The sequence below is a fragment of the Acomys russatus genome, chromosome 7 (assembly GCF_903995435.1).
Source record: "Acomys russatus chromosome 7, mAcoRus1.1, whole genome shotgun sequence".
Taxonomy (NCBI): Eukaryota; Metazoa; Chordata; class Mammalia; order Rodentia; family Muridae; genus Acomys; species Acomys russatus.
In genome coordinates, this window is record NC_067143.1 from 8119897 (window position 1) to 8144488 (window position 24592).

The window sequence follows — 24592 nt, forward strand, 5'->3', positions numbered from 1 at the left end:
CACACACACACACACACACACACACACACACACACACACACACACACACACACACACACACCCTGGCCCCTTGGCCTTTGTCTCCTGAGATGCTGGTGCTGAGAGGAGAGATATTTGATACTGATGATTAATGCATCCTTATGATGCTTCTCAGACCTCTCCCCACCTCTCAAACCGTCCAGGGAAAGGGTGCACTCTGAGAATGTTGTTCTGAGCACAGGTGCTCTCCTCTTCCCCCCCCCCCCCCCCCCCCCCCGCCTCTGTGACATCAGGCAGGAGGTGACCAGTGTCTACTCTGCCTGCAGGTTCCAGCAGGGAAATACAGCTCCCTGGCAGAGTTGCTTTCCAGCTGTCTGTCAGATCCGTGTTGTTCTTTCTCCTCCCCCGGGGCCAGGGAATCTCACCTGCCACACACCATCTCCTATAGTAGTAACTGAGGGGAAATGCTGGTGTTTCTGGACTCGCTGGTCATTCTCTCTCTCTCTCTCTCTCTCTCTCTCTCTCTCTCTCTCTCTCTCTCTCTCTCTCTCTCTCTCTCTCTCTCTCTCGCATCCCCCAGTGCCTTATTGCAGCTTTGACAGGGATCCCCACATTGGCTTTGAAAGATAACTCCTTTCCGGTGCTGCCCAGCTATTTCACGAGCAGGAAAAGTGGAGTGTTGGTGAGCCACCCCCCAGGTTGCTTACCCACGGATGTGATCAGTGTTGAGTTCAGAGAAAGACAACCGTCTGCTGCTGGACCCGGGCCTTCCTTGCCGTGTGGCTCCAGATGGCAGGCAAGGCAGCTCAGGCACCACACTTCACCATGGACATGTCTGACCATTGAACATTCTCTTTTCAGGTCTGGGTCTCTCTGCGTGAAGGAAGATGACAGCCGGGAGTGGAGCCACCACGGAGACAAACACAGGATCTGTGAGGAGCGCCTGGCAGAGAGGCATTTGTGGTGATTTATAGGAGCCAAGGGCTGCCGAGAGGGATGTGGATGTTATCAGCTTGGTGGATTAAATGCCCATTTACATTGTTATTGACATATAAATTATCCGTGCCAAGCAGACTGTGAGGACGAGGATTCCTGGGGCAGGAATGTGGCACACCCCCCAGGATATGGACTCTTGTCTGCCCAAATCTGTCCTCTGGGCTCTTATAAAGTGAATTGCAGACCTGAAGTGAAACCCAGATCCTCATCCTCAAGATGTTAGCGACAACCTCCTTCATCCCCAAGGCATCGGTGGCCAGCCAGGTTCCCAAGTGGCTTTCAAGAAGATGGCAAGACCTCTAAAGAGATAGTGACATCTCCCTTCTGGCGGGACCTTGTCTGGTGGCGTGCGCGGCTCGCTGTTGTGTGGGCCCCTTGGTTCTGCTGTGGATTTAGAATATTGCTGAAGGAGATTTTATGCCTGGGAAATGGAATCGATTTCTGAGTCAAGCCAACAGCAGAAGAGAAAGCCAGTCACTCATGGGCTGGAAGATCAAAAGAGGGTAAGTGGTAGAACTTTGTCTATTGTTTTCTGCCTGGAGCTGGAGTTGATAGGTGTAGCGAGAGCCGGGTGGTCAGCGGACCTGTAGTCACTATCTGTCTGTCTCCGCTTAGCAGGTAGTGTGGTTGCTCCTGATTTCTGTGTGCTAGTGCTATGCTTTCTGCTTTGGATTGTTGGTAGTTAAGGCTTGAGATAAATGAAGGAGCTAGTAAGGCAAAGGCTTATACACACTCTACAGGAGTTAACCCAAGTCCTGGTGTTCTCAAAGCCAGACTGGGCTCCTTTGCACTGAAGTCACTCTGGGCTGTATGCACGCTTAGCCTTTCCCGGGGATGGGTGGAGCTCCTCACTGAGCTGGGTTTTGTTTAAGGAATTTTCTGTGTTGTCTGCTGGCTCTTGTGTATATGAGTCAAAAACGCACTCTGTGGACTCTCTGGTCATTTAAACAGGCCCATTGATTGCAGGCCACTGGCTGTGATTGGTCTGAAAGTCACCGTCAGCCAGGACATGTGTCTGTCAGTTAAACTCTTTTTTGAAATCCAGGGTGGCATGCTGTAGCTGATCAGGAGGGAAGACGGCTGAGGCTAGGTCTTCATCCACCACCAAGGCTACGACCAGGGGCTATTAAGGGTTAAGTTTGTTGGTATAGGACCAACCAAAGTTAGGGTTTGTCTGCAAAGGATTCCTGTGTTTCCACTGCAATGTTGGGATGGTCCCCAAAACTTGTGGCTTTTTATCCCGGGGATGAGGCATCGATCGCGTTCCCTCCCTTTTGAGTTTCAAAGATCAGCGCTCCCAGTGTGTAATATGCATGGCTTTTTGACTCATATCTTGACTTAAATGTTTAGCTCTGTGTGTGTGTGCACACGCGCGTGAAGGCTTTTGCATTGGGTTTTACTCTGTATTTCAAAGGATAAAAATAAATTGAAATGCATTGTAAAAAAAAAACAAAAACAAAAACAAAAAACACAGACACTGACTCCATTCCTAAAAAAAACAAAAACAAAAACAAAACAAAACAAAAAAGCCACTCCTGAGAACGGGCCCCCCCCCCCCCCAGCCACCGTGATTTAGGAAGAATGTCCCAATCTCAGGAACCTGGAGAGGTGAGACTTGTTTTGTGCTGTTTGATTGCCAAGTGTGGAGCCTGCTCCACCTTCGGCTTTGGTTTCTGTAGGAGCTTTCCCAGGGACAGAAGGGAAATTGATTGCAGTGATCAGCCTGAGGAATGCCTGCCATTTGACTGAGTGTCAGCCAAGTTTGGGATCCGGACACTTAGCAGAGGAACAGTTGTGACCTCTGACACCATAGAAAATTTTAATTGGGCTGGTACACTAAGACAATATGCAATTATGATGGCTCCTCCTTGGCTAGGTATAGCTGTTTGCGTTTCCCATCTGTTCTCTGCTTGGGCTGGGTTGGGTCCACATGTACCACCAAGCCTCTGGAAGAAGAACACAACCCTGAGCGAGGCTCGGCAGCAGCTGGGGTGACATCAATTGGTCATGCTCAGCTGACATTCATTTTAACTTGAACTCTAGCCGTCATGGTGATTATTAAATTTATAATGATATATGTAAGATCCATTTTAATGGCTCTCTATGCTCGGGTGAGCCCTTGCTTGTGCTGGGAAAATAAACCTTAATAGAGTATTACATTTCATTTTCTACTGAATTTTCTGGGCAGAGGTTGAAACTTGGCTCAGGAGGGAATTAGATTGTTTTCTCTGATAGTCATTCTCATCATTGGGTTCCACGTTCCTTAAGAATAAGGCTGGGCTCCCAGAGTCCTGCCACTGCAGCCGCTTCTGTCAGCAGTAGCAGCTTCTGTTGTGTGCGTGCGCGTGTGTTTGTGGGTAAACACACGCCCCATTTGCGTCAAGTGTGAAGCTAAACAAGCCTCCCAGCATGCAACCTGGAGTGCCTTGTCCACAGAGCTGAAAGGCAACTCGGCAGTGTTTTGGCTCCTACCTCGAGTGAGCTGAGAACTCCTCTTTTGGGAGGGCTGGCTGGAAAATCCCACAAAGGCTAGGCATCTCCTGGGAGCTTGGGGAGCCTCAGAGCCTCCACCAGCATGCGTGAGTTAGTTACTAGTGGCCCTTTGTGGCATGAATGACAGGCACAGCAGAGGGTTTGCAAGCTTAACTTTTGCCAGGTCTCCTACTCTCTTGAGCAGCAAAAGAGGCTTCTCGTGTGCTTGGTGGTAGCTTCATTCTGCTTGTGGTTCCCCTGCGGATGAAGCGGGTAGTTCAGGGCCCATCTGGGATTTGGTCTTCGGCGAGCCACATTCTGTGGGTACAGAGCACCATGGACTGCCGAAGGAGAAGCTGGCCTCACCTGCCAGGGCTGCTGTGCCTTCGCTGTGTGACCGTCTCTGATCTAACAGAGTACACTGATATCTTATTACAGGAATAGAGTTGAGCATAAATAAAGCAAACTAGTGAAGAAACTGTGCTTGCCAGACATTTGAAAAGTCTGCTGTATATCTTTGGGATGGTTTGATGTTACGTTACTCTCTTTTTGTTTTAGAGGTGTGCATGCGATTAGATTCGAACAGTACTCAAACTGCACTCACATATTCAAATTCAGATGTTACAGAGATACACAGAGAGTTCTTTTTTTCCAAATTCTAGCCAGTGGTGATGACTGTCAAGAGTTTGATCTGTACAGGAGTGCCTTGTCAATGGATCACATGTGTCCCAAGGTAACAATAATGCAGCCCAGTACACCTATAGATATTAATAATGCCATGTCACAATGTCACAATCCTGGACACTCCTGGATCATGCCTGGGGTTTAAAAACTGGTCTTTTACAATTGTTGGTGGCGGATTGTATTCCTTAATAGGATGAAATTATATTATATAACACTTTAGAAAGCTTGCTTTTCTACTTAACGTGGCATGTGCATTTGGCTCACTGTACACATATGTATGCCCTGCCTTTTACTGATGGCTACGGGCATGCCGGCATTTCATGGCTATACCTGTGCGCATACGTCTCCAGCTTTGGGATTTTTGTGTGGTATTACAAAGTTCCATCATTCCATCATTTGTGTGTTCCTCAAGGTTCAAAGATGAGTCTCCACACAGCAAGCATGGTTCTGGGCCAAGGCTAAGCTAGGCAGCTATGTCCTCCTCCTCCTCCTCTCTGAAGATTGCATGTGCAGCCTGGACTCTCTCTGGTGTCACCCCCTGCCATGCATGATAGGAGTGTCCTCTGTCCACTGTTTGTACCAGTGGCCAGTAGCCACAGCATCTGTGAAACATTAGAAAGGAAGAGACCTGGGTTTTCAGTTTAGTTTGTTTCAGTCAATATAGAGCTAAGCAGCTTTCGAAGCTACCACATCAGAAACTGGCTTTCCAAGTAGTAACAACAGACTAATCATGTTGTCTATGTGTAGACTGTCTTTTGTACTAAAAAGCTAAAAAGGGGGGCCCTGGGCAAAGGGGTGATCTGAGGGAGCAGTAGATTTCTTTATTTGTGATCACTTTGAAACTTCATTTTCACTGAAGGTATGTTGGAGCCACTAAAGAACAGGCTTCTAATGTTTCAGACTAGTGGATTTGTATGCATCTTATATATCTGTATAGATAATTCACAAATCAAGATATGTAACATCTCCTTTAAAAACCAATTTAAATGGGTGCGAGTGTTTTGCCTGCGTGCATTTACGTGTACTGTGTGCATGCCTGGTACCCGTGGATTTCAGAAGAGGATGTTGGATCCCTTGGAACTGGAGTAACTGATGGCTATGAGTCACCATGTGGGCCTGGGAACTGAGCTCAGGTCCTCCATAAGAGCCATAAGTTGGTGCAGCATCTCTTGCTCTGAGAGTATGGGTTAAACACAAGGGGATGCCGCTCCAAGGCAGGTTCTTTGGGGGTGGAGACCTAGTGGTGAGCAGCAGCTGGCCATGAGACAGGAAGGCAGGAGCAGTCAGAGTTGCAGCTCTGTAGCCTGTAACTGGGGGGCAGGTGTCTCTCAGAGTTCACAAAGCATATCCCTCCTGCTTTGGCGACATCCCTTGATACTACCTAGGAACAGGAGATCCCTCTCCCTCTCTATCAAATTCAAATCCCGTGCTGAGTCAGGAATGAGGCAGAGAGGCCCCGGGGCTGCAAATCACCACAGACAGAAATCCAGTCAGTGAGTTTGGCTGTGTGCTGAAGAGTGCACTTACCCAGCAGAGAGGAGAAGTCAGACTTCCTGACAGACAACTATTGATCTGTTGAGGGAAGGACTTTTGGATTGATTTTTCCCCTCTTCTGCATCTGCACAGAACTGTGTCCTCCACAGCAAGCTTTCCCATGGAGGGTGCGTGCTGGAAAATAAGTGTCGTCATTTCAGACTCTTCAAAGATGCTCGGTGACTGAGCGGTGACAAGGATAGTTTGGTTTGAGTATTCTCCGGGCTGTCACCTTCTCAGCTTGAAAGCTTCCTAGGGCCAGTTTTAAAAATTACTTTGGCGAGGGTAGATTCAGCTTCATGTAATTAAAATTTGTAGGGTTGGCTGAACTCTAGATTGCCAAGAAGTGCCCCGCTAAGGGGCATGCACATAGCACCAGCCTCACCTTCCCTGCTTTTCCTTCTTATTGGTGTAAACACATCCCTGACTCTCCCGTCATCTATAGCTGCAGCTTATAACATTTGACCCCACAAGGGCACTTTTTGTTGTTGTTTTTTTTACCCAGTCACCCCTTCTAATCCACAGTTGGCCATGGTATCTGTGTCTCCTGTGGCGTCATACCCAGAAGGTGGCATAGCATTCTCTGGCTAGTTCTCTCCTTTACTTCACCATCCACTCGTGACCAGATGACTCCACCCAAGGTGTGGCTACCATCATCCTAATCAGTGATTTTCTACTTATTCCTCCACAGAGGCCACCCTCGCCAGTCCTGCCACTTTATGCCATGCCCAGCTAGCTTTTAGGGTCCAGTGAGTGAAGGTGAAAGCCTGATAGAGTCTTCTTGACTTCAGTCTAAACCCAGAAATACTAGGTGACCTTCCACAGCTGTGCCCATAGTGGTACTAAGGCAAGATGTCGACACCATGCTAGGCCCCAAATAAGTACTTACTATGCAGAGAAGGCTATGACTAAGCTCTCCCGTTCTCTCTACGCCACATCTCGCCTTGCTAAGCTCTGATGACTTTTCTCAACAACCCTCATGTTGATCCCCCACTTTTGAGTCTGTACTTATATGTTATCGCCTTGCCCAAAGACTTTACTCCAGGCCACTCCCACATGTCTCACAGAGTTGGTCATCCTCACACTTCTACATCTGGCTGAGGAGCATCGAGGAAGCTGTTGACGGCACCCTCCTGTATCCCAGATGGTTTCTCACATCATAACCTCTGACCTAGACAGTTGACTCTTTAAGTGAGTTGCTGATCTCGTCCATCTGGACGAGGGGCCTCCTGGAGCACAGGGGCCTCCTAATACAACTTACTTAGAAGAATAAATGGAGGGCTGGGGCTGGAGAGATGGCTCAGTGGTTAAGAGCACTGACTGTTCTTCCAGGGGTCCTGAGTTCAATTCCCAGCAAGCACATGGTGGCACGGTGGCTCACAACCATCTGTAATGTGATCTGATACCCTGTTCTGGCATGCTGGTGCACATGCAGATACAGCACTCATACATTAAATAAATACATTAAAAAGAGAATGAAGGGTATGTGTTGTTTTGGGTCCTCTTTGATGACGAAGTTGAGTTTGGTCCTTTTGGAGTTTCCAGGAAAGATAGCATTCAATAATTCAAGCAGACAGATATTTATATAGTAGGACGAGATGGGAAGAGAGAGGGAAAGAGAGAGAGAGAGAGAGAGAGAGAGAGAGAGAGAGAGAGAGAGAGAGGGAGGGAGGGAGGGAGGGGACTCCAAGCAGAAGTATCGGAGTGATGCTTGGAGTTGGTGAGGGCTTGGTGACAGGGTGGGTGGGATGAATCTTAGGCACAGACAAGCACCATTGCTTCTGTGGATGGAGGGAGCAGTGGCACAGCAAGGAGCAGCTGCGCTGCCAATGGAGCATCTTGAAACAGTGGTGGCTTCTCGTCTTTCTCACAGGGCAAGTGCTGTTAAGGTTGTTTGGCATCCATGGAAGCAGGGCAGTGGTTATTCCTTCCAGTCACAGAGGGGAAACAAGACCTGCAAATGCTGTAATCTTCCTGAGAATAGCTGGCTACATTTGATTAACTTTGCTGGAAGTATGGAAAATTTGTATCACTAGGCTGAGAAAAAGAAAAGTAACTAATGTGTATCAGATACTTGCTCTAGGCCTGGGAGCTACCAACAGTTTCTTTCACTTTACTCACTTAGTTCTTCCTCACACCCTTCATGTAGGTTTGTTTGTTTGTTTGTTTGTGTTTTTGTTTGTTTTCTAGTGCTAAGGATCAAACAGCAAGTGTTGTGCATGACAGACATCCTAGCACTGAGCTGTCTGCCCAGTTTCCTTCATAGAAGTTTTCATAGAGGCAAAAACTAGATTAAGGGTTAAAAAAACTTACTATATCTGATAGGCTTCAGGACTTCACTTAAATTTTACCTCTCAGCCAAGTTTCTGTGTCTAAACTTTTTTTTGAAAATATTTTAATTTTAATTTTAATGTATGTGTGTTGGTGTGAGGGTGTCAGATCTTAGAGTTACAGACAGTTGTGAGCTGCCATGTGGGTGCTGGGAATTGAACCCGGGTCCTTTGGAAGAGCAGGTAGTGCTCTTAACCGCTGAGCCATCACCCCAGCTACTGTGTCTAAACTTTTAAAATGATCCTTTAAATATATTTTGCTGTTGTGTATGAGTGCACACATGTACACAGATGTGCACACACACACACACACACACACACACACACACACACACACACTATGTAATGGGACTGGCCCACATGACAGCATACAATATCTCTCACACAGGACCATGTCCATAGCAGTGGCAGTCTGTAAGACAGGCTCATTAGCCACCAGCCTTCCCGAGATGAGTTGTGATCTGGTGGTAACTCAGACTTTCTGTGGAGGAATCTTTCTCCACTCAGTGGACTGAGCTCTGAGGTGCTATTTGTGTGGTTTGGGCCTGGAAGGATAGATGCTAATGTGTATAGTGAGGATGAAGCCACAGCCCACCTTCCAGCTCTCTGCACATGAGGTGGAGTGCTGGCTTCTTAATCCAGCCACTGTGCTTGTGCCTCTTGTAGCTGGGGACGGAGCTGCTGCAGTTTGATCTGCCTTCTGGCTGGCCCACCTGTCTAGCTGGCATGAATGGAAGATGTGTGACCCAGGTGACTGGGGTTGGATGCTGAGGCTGTCTTGGACAACAGCATACTTCACATGTCAATGAAGAGAGAGATGGAAAGAGACTTAAGCCGTATGTGATTCAAACACTGGACTGTGAGCTATCATTCAGGTGCAGGGCAGGGAGAGAGGGCTGAAGAAGAGCCAGCTTTGGTACCCACCCTCATCCCTAGCCATCACTATCCATCCATCCAACATTTATTTACTGAGTACCTGGTGTCTGCCAGCCAGCTACTGTATGAGAGGATGGCAGGCTTAGATTCTCATGTCATGGAGGTTGTACTGGTTCAACCAGCAGTGTCAGGGATATCGGGCAAGTGCCCCTTTGATTTAGAAAAGTGTATTAAGTCTCCTTGAAGGATAAGTAACCCAAAATCTATGCAAGGGCACTGAATGAAAAGCATAGTGTGTGTGTGGGGGGGGGGTGGCAGAGGGGGAGTGTACTGAGCAAACAGCTCCTGGTAAAGTGGTTGCTCTCTGGTGGGGCTACAGTTGGGGTACCACCGTTGTCAAAACCCTAACCCCCACCCAATGTGATAAGACCTTTAAGAAGGCAATTAAGGTTCAGCCAGGATCTAAGGCTGTGGGCTTACTCCAGTAGGACTTGAGTCCTTCTGAGGAGGAAGATCCCCCAGGGATATAGGCACAGAGCAAGGCCATGTGAGAGAGGATGAGGAGGCTACTGTCTGCATTCCAAGGGGACAGGCTGGAGAACTCCAGCTCTTGTATCTTCACCTTGCCTTCCAGCCTGCGGGTCTGAGGCACTATGCCTGTTTAAGCAATCCAGCCTGTGGAGGTTTCATCGTGGCAGCTGATGCCAGCTGAACAGTAAGAGGGCAATTGGAAGGTAGTCTGCCTACAGCTGCCTATTCCAGAAGTTCCCTGAGGACACACGTTAGGTCTGATGTCCTCCATGATGGCATGGAGTCCCAGGGATGTGGTAGGAGGTCACGGGACCCAGCATTTGGTAGCATGCTTTTAATGTAGGTGAGGACAGAGGGAAGGCGAGAGTAGGCACAGATATAAGGGAACCATCTGAGGAAGAGGATTTGCAGGATCTGGGTGTGGTCCACTTATGCATGTTCCAGGCGATAGGATCCAGAACTTATTTCTGCACTGAGAAGAATAATGACTAATAGTCTGGTGGCTCTTTGGAGAGAGAGAGAGAGAGAGAGAGAGAGAGAGAGAGAGAGAGAGAGAGAGAGAGAGAGAGAGAGAGAGAGAGAGAGAGAGAGTCTGTGTGTGAAAGCAACATTCAGATAATATGCTCAAAGAAACCTCCCACTGCCTTTGAGACAGGATCTCTCAGTGGGCCTGGAACTCACCATTAGGTCAGGTTTGCTGGCCAGTAAACCCCAAAGAGCCTCCTGTTTCTGCCTCCCCAGTGCTAAGATTGCAAGCATGTGCCAACTGTGTCTAGTTTCCTGTGTGTGGGTTCTCAGGGGTTGAACTTAATTCCTCATGCTTGCAAGTCAAGCACTTTACCACTTTAGTCCTCCTGGCCTTGAATTGGGTTATGTGCTGTGACCTGCACTTGTCACAGGAAAGCAACCGATGATGCTATTTCCATTTGGTAGTTGAGGTACAGGAGCTATACAGGCAGATGCATGAGTGGCTAAAGATCACATGCACATTAATAATCAAAAGTGGATGACACTGACCCTTCCTTTTCTCTCCCACTTACAGTTACTTTCCAGAGGGTAAAACAGCCTTCCTCAACCAGCAGAAGTGAATGTTTGTATTTTATCACTTTAGCTAAATTTTCACCTAGGAAGATTTGGTGGATGGTTGGAGGTCTCATTTGAGAGGCACTGGAAATTTTGGGTAAAGGTTGCTTTGTGCTAAAAGTTGAAACATAGTGCAGGCACCCCATTCATGACCACTCCTTCTTTATAGTTTGCAGCAGTCCCATGAGGACCCGTTGGCACATAGGCACTGGGCTCCCTCTTGCCTACCTGCCCTGCCCACATAGACTTCCAGAAACCAAGTTACAGAGTCCCCAGGATGGAAGAGGGCTGGGGAGCAGTGCTAAGATGTAGTGGGCAGAGCCATGTCTCATGCATCTTCCGTTGGCATTTAAGGAAGGCACCCTCATCAAAGCTGTCAGTCGCTGACCTCTTAGAACTCACACTCCTGGGCTGCTCATTACTGTTCGCATTTGCTCCGGCTTTAAGCTAGCTTCAGCGGTGTCCTACACAAGAAGGGGAAACATGGCAAAGCCACCTCAGTTTTTTTGGTATTGTTACCTACATAGCTGTGGGAGTTTTTAATGTCTAATAATTTATCTAACCTTTCTAGCATCCGTCTTCAAGGTGAAATTTAGGAGTCTAGCAATGATACCTTGGGGAGGACATCGAGACACAGCACAGTACTTAGCACAGCACTTAAGTACTGAATGAAAGTTGTCAGAATTTTGAGACTTGAACTTCCCTGAACTTGGCAAAAACTCTATCAGTATAGTATCTGGGGAATAATTGGGGTGATTTTTGGTACTGCAGTTCACTTTTGGTTAATTTTGGCTGTACAAAATTCCCTCTGGTCCCAGCACACGGGAGGCAGAGGCAGGCGGATCGCTGTAAGTTTGAGGCCAGCCTGGTCTACAAAGCAAGTCCAGGATAGCTGGGGCTACATAGAGAAACCCTGTCTTGAAAAACCAAAACCAAAACCAAAACCAAAACCAAAAAAACAAAATTCCCTCTGGCTTAAACTTCTGATGCTCCACATCTTCCCGAAGGCAAGTCCATCTGTCACCAGGCTCTCCTTTGTGTGACATTACTATGGGGACATCCCTGGCCCCACCATTCTGCATGCCTCTTGCATGGGGGACTTGCAAGAAGGGACTGCAGGCTTCTGTGCAGGTCTCAGATGCCCCTTGCAATTCAAATGTTTGCCACAGTATGCTCTCTGAGTTTCATCTGCTATACTTTGTGACATCCCCTAAAAGGCAAGCACCAGAGGGAAAGTCTGGTTACCTGGTGGGGGGGGGGGGCGGTGGTGCATCTCAATTCATGAAAGTTTTCCAGAGCCACCCAGGTTATTCTCTCCTGCAGCTTAGATCAGGTTCTTGCATGCCTGGGGTTTGAATCAAAATAGTGACATCTCTGACTCCCATCCTCAGGGCATTAAATTTTAATCTTCCTTCTCTTTGGGATAATTAGAAAGAGAGAGAGAGGGGGGAGATGTGGAGGCTGGGAAACAAATGGGGAGGAGACATGGATGGTAGAGGCCAAGTGGGGCAGTTTTGCAAGGCGGCTTCTTCCAAAGCTAGGGAGCCTGGTGGCTGCGTGCTAACTCCATTTGCAGGGACAAAGGACTGGGTATGGGGCAGGGAGCAAGGAGGCTAGGCCAAGGTGGCTCCTGACAGGGACCTGGGGCCAGAGCTGTACCTATGTGCTAAAGAGGGAGATTGAGAAATCCTCTGAGGGTGATCATGGGACTTTTGCCTCAGCCTCGCTTTTTCCCAGGATCCACACTCTCTGGAGGATAGGGCAAAGGGGCTTTGGGAGGTGATAGTCCACATCTTAGCTCGAGCTAGTTCAGTCCTCTGACCCCAATCCCTTGTACCACCATCACAGAAATGACAGCCTGGCTATCTGGGAACACCAGAGTCTAGGCTCCTGTTGCTTTCAGAGGTAGGAGTGGGAGGCTCCTTCTGGGCTCTACACAGGCTGGGGTTGGGTGAGATGAGAGGGCTTCCTGGGATATTCTAAATGCGCGTCAAACTATTTCTCCTTTTTTTTTCATCTGTGGTTATCATCTAAAATTTCAATAAGCAAAAGTCCTCAATGACATGAGCAGTCCTCATGGGAAGCTACAAAGTAGAACGGAGCGTTGTAGCTTCCAGCCACTGTGCATCTTAACATGTGTAGCCCGCCTGCCACGGATTGCTTACTCTCTCTCACTCTTGCCTGGGATGTTCAGTTTCACAGTGGTTTCTATAGCAGGACACGCAGTACAGTGTTTGCCTCATAGCACAGAATCAGGAAATGATTATTGAACGAATGACAGTTAGACACTCTGAATGAGGATGGGCAGAAAGAGGAGTCAGGGCTCTGCTTTGATTATGATCTCGAGTTGGTGTCAGAACAGTGGCAGGTTAGAATGGAAAGGTTTTATTTGTCTGAGTGTATGAATGAAAGAGGTGCTGGTCTTAGGGCACTGCCTCGGGTGTGGCTGTCTCACGTTCATGAGTCTTTGCATATGTGAAAACTCTGAACTGTCTCGTGATAGTGACTGTGGCACTCCCCCGCCCCTGCCACACACGTCTCTCTCTTCTTGAACTGTCTGTGATGATGATGGGGCCTAGGAGGTCATTCTATGGATGTCTGCATGGGCTGACTATTTAGGGGTACAATAAGGAGGACAGTGGTTCGGATGAACCCCAAAGGTGAAAAGCATTGAAGGAACTGGGGCAGAATGACCCCTCATGTTGTAGCATAGCAGACCAAACCGATAGACCTGGTAGCGAGGACTCCGTTTCCTTTGAGAAACCATCCCACCATTCTGACTGTCAAAGACTGTCAGAAATGCAGACATGATGTAGCTGCCGGTAGAGAGGCGCCTAAGCTCTCCTGGAAGGAAACATCTGTGGAGCTAGGCTCGTAATGCTGTTCATCCCAGAAATTCTGAGAAAACAAGAACGAAGTTCAAGAAAACCGTTCTGAGCAAAAACAGGTGGTCACTGTCTCAGACACGCCTTGGGAAGTGCCCGCAACCAGGCAGCTTGTGGGGCTGGCTGCTCACACCTCTGTGGTGTGGGGCCCACCTCTCTTTATCTCTTGCTGCTTCGGTCACCACCCCACCCTGACCATTTTCCCAACACTGTTTCTCCACTGATCTTTAGGGCTGACCTCAGCAGTCCACCAGCTCCCATCTGCTCCTCCCTCACTGTCTGCTCCTTCTCAGAGTCCAGACACCTTCTCACTGACCCACCTCTTCTAGAGAGGGTTGGTGGCCAATTTCCTCCTTTACCCTAGCCAGGCTTTGTCTGTTGGGTTAGTCTCAATCCCTGTCCTGACAGAAGCCTGTCCAACCCAGTCTTAACGAGACCCTCCCTGTCAAAGCCAGAATGGTAGTGTACACCTGTATTCCTCATACTTGAGAGGCTGAGGCAGGAGGATTTCTGCTAGCCTATTTAGTGAGAGCTTGTTTCAGAAAATGAAACAATGGAGAAAAAAAAAAAAAAAAAAAAAAAAAAAAAAAGGAAAAAGGATTCTGTTGTCAGTTTAGCAAGACTTTCCCCTCCCCCGACATCTGATCAAGTTTTTTTTGCCATTACTTTGATGAAGAAGTTGAGGACCTGCCAGGGGATAACCGGGAGCAGTCCTGGTGAGGATCCAATATTGATGGTGTCACAGAACCCAGAGATCCTGTACCAGACCAATGACTCATTGCAATGAACATTTGCAAATGAAGATGTGTGGACAGAGGGGTGTACACTGTGACACGCTGCACAATTTCCATGATGTGATGTTTTCTATACTTTGTTTTATTTTGTTTATTATTTTGTGTGTGTGTGTGTGTGTGTGTGTGTGTGTGTGTGTGTGTGTATGTGTGTGTTTGGGTGGGAGGTTGTAAGGATGAAGAGCAGATATGAGGGCATTGAGGTGTGAGTGGGACTGGATGGGGTACATGATGTAAAACTCACAAAGAATCAATAAATTAAAAAAAAAAAAGAAACCTGTTAGGTCTGTTTAGCAAGAAGCCCCCACCTCTGGTGTCACTTTATTTCCCTTTCTCAGCCCCTTCACCCTGCTTTGGCCATGTAGCTGCTTAGCTATCTTTGCTGTGTTTAGAGTTGAACCCTGCCTCTCCCCCTATTTCAAGTTCCCTCTTGCCATAGTCTCGAATACACTCTTTTTGTTGTTTTGTTGTTTTAAATAAGCACCGGGAAGTTTACTTTTTAAACAAGACTTATTTGGAATGTTTGTCTGCGTGTATGTCTGTGTGTCGTAGGCATGCCCTGTATCCGTGGAAGCCAGGAGAAGGTGTCACATGCCCTGGAGTTGGAGTTGTAGACAGTTCTAAGCTGTTAGGTAACTGCTGGGTTCTCTGCAAGAACAACCAGTGCTCTTGACTCCTGAGCCATCCTGCTAGCACAGAATATTTCCATGTTTAAGCAAGGCTGTTCTAGAGAGACCAGTCAGCCTCTGGATGGGCTACTCTCGAGTTCTGCATCTGTGTCCTGGTTAGTCAGTCAGGGCAAATGTCAGGCAGTCACATGGTGTCGAGCCTCATCTTTGCGAGTGAGTCACTCCAGGGAAAAGCATGGCTGGCTGGGCAGCGCTGAGCGTTATCTATTTAATTGGTTAAGTGTTGACACTATATGGGCAGGAGGCATGCTCATCAGTGAGTGGTCCAGGAACTGTCTTGTGAATGAATGTCTTCCTCACTGGACTGTCCCTGACCTCACACAGTTACAGTATGACATCACATGAATGAACAACAGGACACACACGAACATCAACTTAGGTTCCACAAGCTGACAAGAGGAACATATGAGACAAAGCAGAACTTTCCATAGTGAAGAACAGGGTGTGGGAGAACTTCCGCAGTCAGAGGTCTGGCTTTGGCTCTTGTCTTAGCAGGTTTTGTTTGTTTGTTTTGTTTTGTTTTACCTTGGGGAAATTTCTTGACCTCTCTGAAGCTCACCTGCAAAATGAAAATACCAACAGTTTCTATTATGAGGAACTTGTCTGTGTAAGGTATTCAGTGTGGTACCTGGTGAGATCACTTCTCTGTGCATCTTAGCTTGCGCTGAGCTCTAACAAACTGCACTCTCCTATTGAGGTCCTTGCAGGTCTTCAGGAGTCTGGAAAAAGCAAACTCAGCTCTCCTCTCAGCCTGAGACCTCCCAGAGAGGCAGATCTGAGTTGGTAGTCACTTCTAGCCCTAGGTCCTTCTGACTTGGCTCTCATGTCCTTTAGCTCTCCACTGGATTTGGGGGGATGTAGGTCACTTTTAGGGGGGAACCTTCTGCCCGGGAGACAGGGTAGGTTACAGCCCGGATGTCTTTTGTCCTGGATGCCTTCCATGATCTTGAGTTATTGCAGCAAGCCAAGCGAGCCAACTCACTCTGTAGATAGAAATCAAGGGGGCTTGACAAGGCGAGCAGTGGATGCATGTCTTCTCCCCTCCCATGGCCATCAATCATTGGCAGGGAGCAGATAGGGCAGCTAGAAGGAAACAGCAAATAAGCAGTTTGCATTACTAGAACCACGTGAAGCCCAATGCCGGTGATAATTGAAAAATATTTAATCTCTCTCTGCTGCGTCCCTGGAGCATCTTCCCCCACTGGATTCCTGTGGTGTCTCCAAATCTTATCAACACATCCGAGGAGGTGGGAGGGAGGTGCCTGCTGGAGCTATGTTGGGAGGGAAACGGGCAGCCAACGATGGTCACTTTTATTAGTGAGCCCCACTACATGCCAGGTACTCTGGGAAGCCTCAGAGTGCACAGACCATAGGTTCCCAAGCCTGAGATTCAAATCTGCTACCTTTCTGACCTGTGATCTTGGCACGGCTTGGCTGGCTCCTCTGTGCCTCAGTTTCCTCGTTGGTAGAATAAATAGGGGTAGCTCCCTTCTGGAGTTGTTTTGAGCGTGAAATAAGCCACGAACCCTTGGGAGTGTGTCGGGAACATGTAGGCGTGATGTGAGTGTGAGAACACAGAGCCTGTAGCTGCTGCACTTTCTCACAAGTCGGGCTACCCTCCCCACAATCCTGCAGCTCTCACAGTGGGACAGAGCTGTTGATAAAGTGTGGCCGTGGACTTTCTCCGTCCCTCTCAGAACTCCAGCTCGGATCCCCTCACTACTGCCCAGATCCTAACCAACCTTGAACTGTAGCTAGTCTTTCTCAGTGCCCTTCTGACTTCCTGCTCCATAGGCTGTGTTGTGGTACGGACCTCGCCCCTGTCCTGAGAAAACCTTCTACAGGAGTCGCACATTCCCTTTGCTTCCTTTGCTCTCAGAATCTGAGGAGAAATGATTGAATTGAAAGGCCAGAGTCCGTTTAGGGCCCCCGCCATGGTTATCTACGGCCATGCTGCTTGTCTCCTAATGCTCCCCTACTTCCAGGCGGTGTCACAGCTGTGTCCATGAGCTTCTACAGTCATTCCGAAGGTGAATTTCACCTCATCGTCTTCTACAGACCTCACCTCTTCCTTCTACCTAACAGCAAGCATCGGCATTTAGTCACCTGTCTGTCCATTTATCCATACAGTTCTTCTATTACCCGAAAATACCGAACACACAGCGCGACAGCCCCTGTTTTATCATGGCAACCGTCTTAGGATGTGGTCATCTTCATTTAGGGTACCTAGATGCTGTGCTCCCTGAAGCTGCCAGATGGACACAATATCAAACTGATATTCAAGCCCATGTGAAATAAAGCTTTGCTACTGTCATTCGAGTTCTCTGGGCACCCACCGTCCAGACTGCCTCCCCCCCCACCCTACCCTGGCCAATCCTCTAGTGCCAGCCATCTTGAGTTTCAATTTTAGTTCTGGAAGTTTTCAACCAGGAACTTTGACTAGATCCCTCAAGAGGATGACTCAGGCCTACAAGACTGCCTGTACTGTAGGTGTCGGTGGCAGGGCCAGGCCACCTCGTCCTTCCCACTAGCTGGCATCAGTCAGCGGTTTCCATGACCACAGCCTCTTTGGGTTTTTATCATATTCTAGAATGGCTTACAGAACTCTGGAAGAAGTACAGAGGGCAAAGGATGTGGGAGGAAGCACAGGCCCCCTAGAGACGCACCTGTCAGTCCCTCCAAATGGTCACTGTCCTAGCCTCTCTTCCCTACTGTTAAGGTTTTGATGGAAGCCCCATGTTAAAAGCATGGCTGGTTAAATCCTTGGCCATTCATCATTCACTCTGCCTCCAGCCATTCTCTCCTTAGAAGCTGGAAAACAGTCATGTGGTTAGTCTCCCTGGCTGCCAGGCTCCGTCCCAGGGGCATCCAGGGGCAAACCTATAGGCATTTATTAAATATAAATATAAATATAAAGAAAAACAACACAAACTACAGATACCAAAAGTAATAAATGGCGGAAGATGCTCTTCTCATTCTACCCCCTAGGAAGTTGCCAGCGCTTTTAGATCCTCTTTGCTAGGAACCAGTGACAGGGCATACCACAGAGGCCATAGCTGACACCCTAGCCTCCTCATGGAGGGCAGGCTACTTTATGACAGAGTCACACTGCCTCTTGTCTCTCAGTGGCCAGGCTTGACCATCTTCTTGGGCCAACTGTTTCTTTCTGGGCTAACCTAGAGCAGCTAGTGTCACTCTACCTGTCCCCCATCATCCTAGTTTGATTCCAGTTATGTGTGGGTGAGTGTTCAGCTCCTGTAGCTTGTTATAATATTTGTGTCCCCCACACCATCCTCCCAGAGCCCAGTAGCTTCTGCATGCGGTGGTGATGGTGGTGGTGGTGTGTGTATGTTAATATTTACTGGAGGAGAGAACCACAAGTCCACAATGACCTCAAGCAGACAAATGTCACTGTGAGAATATGAGAACCAGGTTTAGTCATGAATCCCCAGTGTTCACATCTCAGGAGCTAGGAATCTGTTTTCAATCATATAAAACAGTGGTTTATGCTATAGGTGATGTTGTCTTGGAACCCTTTTAAATAACTTCACAAAGAACTGTCACTACTTGCTACCTTTCATGAAGTTGTCCTCTGTGGGAATCTAGGTTTCCTCATGTGACAATAGTCTGGATTTTGTCCACCACTTTCCCAGGAAGATATTTGGGCCAGATATTATCATTTGTGGCCCCAGAATGTCCCTCTTGGGCAAGCAACACATCTCTTTCTCTTTGAGGGAGAAAAAGGGACAAATGAGCCCAACAGAGGTATGGTCAGAGCCTTGAGGGAATGGCCATTGCTGCGCTTGGATATCTGTGAGGCAAGTGGTGCTGCTCGAAGCCCTTTACCTAGCCCCCTCTTCTCCAGCCAGCTGCCCCTAGCCACTCGTCAAGAGGCAGCTCAAACTTTTGCTTAAAGCCTCTGTCTCTTCTCTTGTCCTCTCTTCTCTGATTCTCTTCAGTCTCTCCTTTGCACTATAATTTTATTTTCTACCTGCAGCATGGTTTGACTGACTCACTCGAAGGCTGGTCGTGTCAGCTGTGCAGTGCAAATGACAGAAATCCCTGCTCGGCAATCCGGCTCAGCTTTCTTCAGAAGGTCCCCTGACCTCTGCGTGACTTGGCTTCCCTTTGTGTTATGTAGGAATAACCAGACCTGTTTTGTTCTGGCCTTCATTGGAGGGTCAGTGTGAGGCCAAACTGAACGAGGGCCAGCAGACTGTGACCATGTAATAGAGAGGATGACCAAGAGTGGTGGCCTTGGCAGACACAGTATCTGTGCTCCTGGCCAGTCTGTAAGGTGTTGGTGGGCAGAAACCTGCTGAGGGATGGTTTCTTCCCCAGCTGACAGATTATCTCATGTTGAGGGACAGACAGTAGTACCCTGTAGCTCTTCCATGGGTTTAAGCAGGACTCAGAAGTACGCTTCCATCCCATCTCCTTTATCCAAATGACATTTAAATACGTTTAGCTTTTGACTGATACTTAAACCCATTTTAGAGAGAGAATGGTCAGCGACTAGCAGAAGACTTATTCATGGTTGTCTTCCTGGAGAACTGAGCTTCTATACAAGGGCTATGTACTCTGAAGCCCCCACACTTGGCCAACTAAAAACCTCCCAGGATAAACATAAACCTAAAGGAGGAGTCGTCGCCACAGATCAGTACAAAGTGAGCGTGGCCTGGCTCCAGAAGAAAGCCAGGGAAGGAGAGCCAGGGGGCCGCTGAGGATGGGAGATGTCAGTCATCAAAATGATCTCTGCTTTCACAGCCACTCGAAAGAACCCCAGCTGCACCTTCCCCTGGGGGATGACCTTTGCCCTGAGCCAGTGTGATGGGCCCAGCTGGGAGAAGAGGGAGCTGTCATCAAGCGTCAGGTTACCAATCTAGTCAGCGTGACACCGTGACCCCGTGGCTCATAAGAGCCCCCACGATGCTGAACAGCACAGAGAACTGGGCCCAAAGATGTCCCGGTGCCCTCCTGCAGAGCCTTCTCTGGTCCTGAATCCAGGTAGATGGGGGAGGGGCTAGAGATGGCTTCCCCAGTCTGCTTCTTTCCTGCCCAGCTTTTCAGCTTGCCCAGGAGAACAGTTCATAGCTGGGGTGTATCAGAAGCCCCTGGCAGGAGGAAACCATGGGGGCTAGGCAGAGTCAGGGGAATGTCCCACAAGAGCTAAATGGACTGGGCGTGGTGGCGCACGCCTTTAATCCCAGCACTTGGGAGGCAGAGGCAGGCGGATCGCTGTGAGTTCGAGGCCAGCTTGGTCTACAAAGTGAGTCTATGACAGCCAAGGCTACACAGAGAAACCCTGTCTCGAAAAACAAAAAAACAAAACAAACAAAAAAGCTAAATGGAACTTAACTCCTGTTGAAACTGAGACATCTCCTTACAGTGCACCAGGCCCATGTGCTTCCCAGCCTCAGTTAGGCACAATAGCACTTTCTAGAGACTTAGCAGTCCTTTTCTAGGGGAGATCCCTGAGGCCCTCTGGGAGCCCTGAGAGGGCCCTGGGAATGGACTACAGAGAGGAGAACAAGGGTAAGAGAAGTTCTGTCCCTTTTCTTCCCCAGTCCAACTAGACAAGTGGTTGTGGCTGCTAGCTGCAGTCCAGTATCAGCTGGGATGTCACTCCTGTGCCTATGGTTGCTCTTCACTTTGCCTGGGGACTGTCCAGGGTATTTCCCCTTTGATCCAAAGATCTTTGGCTTCACAGTCATCATTCTATAAACAAAGCACTGTTGTTTCTGGAGTCCTTGGCGGATGAAGGACCCGACCCTCCATCCAAGGAACACAGGACCTTTCTTTGTCATTCTCTTGGCTCCTCTGGATGCTCTGTCATCTGAACGTCTGTTCCTCCTGCCAGGGATCCCATCTGCCATCTGCTGACCCGTTCACCTGCTCGAGTTGACCTCTGTGGCAGCACTTGTCACACAGTAGTGTGACAACGAGCTTGTCGAGGTTTCAGGCTAAGTCTTAACCATTTGTGTGTGTGTGTTTCTATGGTCATGTCGGGCACATTGTGAGCTCTCCAAGAAGTATTCACCAGAGAATAAAAGAATTCACAGGCAAACATAAAGGGCACGGCATGTTTATGGTGGTGGCCTTTCCAGAGAGGCTACCACCAGCTCTGATAACAGGACGCAGAGCCCACCCATGGCTCTTGGAAACGTTTGCCCTCTATTGCTGTGGTCTCTCAGGGGCCAGCTATGTGTCCATCCATGAGGGCATAGGGACTAGGAAGTCAACCTCAGCGACATCCCCGGAGTCTGAGACTGGAGGTCCGCATGAAGACAACCTTTGCAGTTTTCTTGGGTCTGTCCTTGTCTGACATCCCTACAGAGTCTAAGACCCCAGAGATGCTTTAATGAAGACATCACTGCGTCGCCCCCAGTGCCCAGAATAAACAACCCCAGTGTGTGTTCATTCATTCACTATGGCATTCATTCAACCTTCCATCAGGGCCCATAATCACAAAGTGACTGTCTACAACTTTATCACTCGCGCGGCTCCAGTGTCACTCAGAGCAAGCAATTAGATTTTCCCAAAGGCCATATTTGGGGGTCAGGAGGGCAGGCTGATGGAGCATTGACAAGCACTCCGATGCTGCCTTTAAAATACACAGCAGAATCCTAAAGTAATAGACCGCCACTTCATACACACATGGGTCCCCAATATCCGGTGGCAGGTTTGGCAACAATGCTACTCTCTTTCTCGCCCCCTTAGGCAGAGAACAGCTGGCTAGACCAAAAAGCTCTGCAGGAGTCACAGTCCTAAGCATGGCAGTCATACTAATTTGTTCCAGTGTAGGAAAAAAAAAAATAAATAAAAAACCGCATCAAGCTTTCTCCAGCCTCCCTGTTCAATGATGGATAAAATAAAGCAAGATGGTGGGACAGCCAGGGGATCCAAGCTCTGTTCTACCCCAGCAGGACTGTGAGAAGCTGGAGCTGGGGCAAAATGTCCCAAGAAGCTCCTCGACACCGAGTGCCTGTGTTTTCACCCATTTGCTACCCAACACTGTGGTCCTGCCAGTAAGCCTGTTAAGAGAATTGGACAAGGTCATGTCTGTGAAGATGAAAAACTCATCAGTACCTGCTGCACACGGGGGCTGCTACACATCTCATCGTATAAACATGCTGTGTTGCAGGGGACTGGAGCACTTTACACCAAGGTGCATAGCAAATGAATTGCACGGATTGGTTGCCTAGCCTGAGAGTCCAAACTTTTCATCAGTTTCTCTCATGTGGCTTTATAATTTTAGCTGTGTAGCATCAGACAGGCCACTTTCCTCCCTGGTGCTTAGTGGTCCCATCTGAAAATGAGAAATGTAGCCTGGAGTTTTGTTAATGACCTGATTGCCTCCAAGTTCCTGGTCCCGTTTTAACCATGGATCCACAGCACATTACAGAGATTGCTTCCCCCAGATTGAAAAATCTTTGAGAATGGACGGGCAGGGTTCTTTGCAGACTGAAGCTAAGAAAGTGTGCTGGAGGAGCAAACAGATTGAAACAGGGACTTCAGTGACAGAGCTGAACCTCGCAAGTGGGAAACGGATACTGTAACACAAAGGCAGTTAGCAGACTCCTTGGTGGGTTCAGCAGGATGCAATTATGGTTCTTAAAAGAAAAAAAAAAAAAGACTTGCATATGTTTTTGAGCAAACTTAACAGATGCCTGGATGTCATGTCTGCATTCTTCAGGGACTGGGGGACGATTGAATTGTCTACAGCAAGGTTGTACAGCACATTGCAACAACTCATTGCAAATCAAGTCCTAGGGTGCAGTTTAATGAAACTTTCATCGATGATTCAGATTATTAATCTAAAATCCCTTATAAAAATGACCACAACTTTATCCCTCCCTGGTCTACGCTGTTGGGTAAACAAGATGGATAGTTCTCTCTGTATTTAGGGCTTAATGCAATTCTCTTTAGAAAGAAGCTCTTGGCCAGGCCCCGTCACAGGAATTGAGGGTCTGATGCTGTGTGGTTTGTTTGTGGCACAAGAGACTTTGCAAGCTTCGGGACTCCCTTGGATATTTTCTTTGAGCTATATGATGTAGAGATAGTTTCTAAAAAGTCCGCTGCTGTCTAATATTGACGTCGAGACTCAGCGATTAGCAGAGGCAGTTGGGGGCCTTTTCCTCATATGGTATCCTCCGTTCTAGAATAGTGTCTGGGAATCTAAGTCCTCTTCAGACTATTGAGATGCCAGGAAGTAAAAAAATAACAAGTTTAATTTTCTTCAGTGGACACCCAAACATCTCTCCTTGCTGGACATCCAACCAGTCTGAAAAAGTTCCAGTTGAATCTACAGAATCAATTGGCTCTTGATCCTAAACCACGGACAGGCTTTGTGTTGCCCCAGAGGCAAGAGGTTTCCTCGTGAAAATGAGCAGTTGAGGAAAGCTAAATATGCACGCCTCAGACATGTTGGGTTTGGGAGGGACATTTGTCTTCCAGTTACCTCCAGGGGTTCATAACCCTCCATGACTTCATAGCCATCGATCTCCCCTCTCCCCAACTTGCTCTCTGATTGGTCCTGCTGCTCACAACCCATAATTGCGCTGGTCACCCCTTGACCTTTCCCTTGCTGAGCCTGATTAATAACACACTGGACACATTTCCTTGTTGCATCAAAAACCAATTTGGGCTGAATGGATGAAAGACTGGCTAATGAGGACATGCTAAGATGTTCATGTTGGATAAGCCTTGGGAAATGGAGGTGGGAGGAAATGCTGGCCATGATGGAACCTTCGTTCGGCAAGCTCTCCTCCAATGCCACGGCAGAGTCTGACTCTGATTACCTATATGCAGCCAGCGTTCAGGTGAGGGTCAACTGACGGTAGAATCTCACTGTGTGCAGCTTTCTGGCAGGTGTTTGCCCATACAGAGGTTTTGATCATAGCTGTGGTGTTAGGTTGGGATATTTAGGAAGGAATAGAAGAGGGGGAATGGAAGGAGAGCAGGAAGGAAGGAAGGAAGGAAGGAAGGAAGGAAGGAAGGAAGAGATTAGTCAGCGTTTTCTCCTCTATGTCCTATGTCCTGGGCACGTACAAAGCTAGAACGGGACAGATAAGCCTTGAGAACATGGTGCATGCTTGCTAGCTCCTCATTGGGCACAGATCCATCATTTGCAGTTGCTTTGAAGGCCAGCTTTGCTGACAGTCCATGTTAAGGACATACACAGCAGGAGATACAGTTTCCAAGTTTGTGTAACAGTCACTGGAGTCTTGGGAAGATTCTTCGATGCCCCGGGAAAGGCGTGTTTCCTTGGCCGGTTTCTCTGAGCTGCCCTTCATCTCATACTCACCTCGTAAGGGGTCGAGGATCCTTTAAGACCTCAAGTCCAGGCTCCCACTTTGCAGATAGGAAAACTAGGAGTTGCAGGTGGCAAAGGGCTTGCTCCATGTCACAGAGCAAGTTGGCCTCTGTCATCTTTGCCGTTGTTGGACAATAATTTCAGGAAAACCCAATTATGGTAACAAACTTCATCCAGTACTGACATCTGTGTGACATAGGTTATTCAATGTAATCTCCAGAAAAATCCCATGAGTTAGCACTGGTTTTTACCTCCATTCCCTTGAGAGATAATGCAGTTCTGAGAGAATAACTGGGGATCCAGACTTTGAAGCCACTGTCTGGTACCAGACCCTGCATTTGGGGTCTCCATGATCTCCTAGTTTCAGGTTGATTCTAGTTCCGCGACCTCTATTTTACAGGTGGGGACATCCACAGTCCCCAAAGAA

The 24592-nt window shown here is 48.2% G+C and overlaps 1 pseudogene; it reads right to left on the bottom strand.

Annotated features, from left to right (window-relative positions):
• The window catches only part of LOC127192429 (GTP-binding nuclear protein Ran-like), a 49338-nt pseudogene extending 25935 nt beyond the window's left edge, over positions 1-23403 (bottom strand).
• Positions 23404-24592: the final 1189 nt, after the last annotated feature.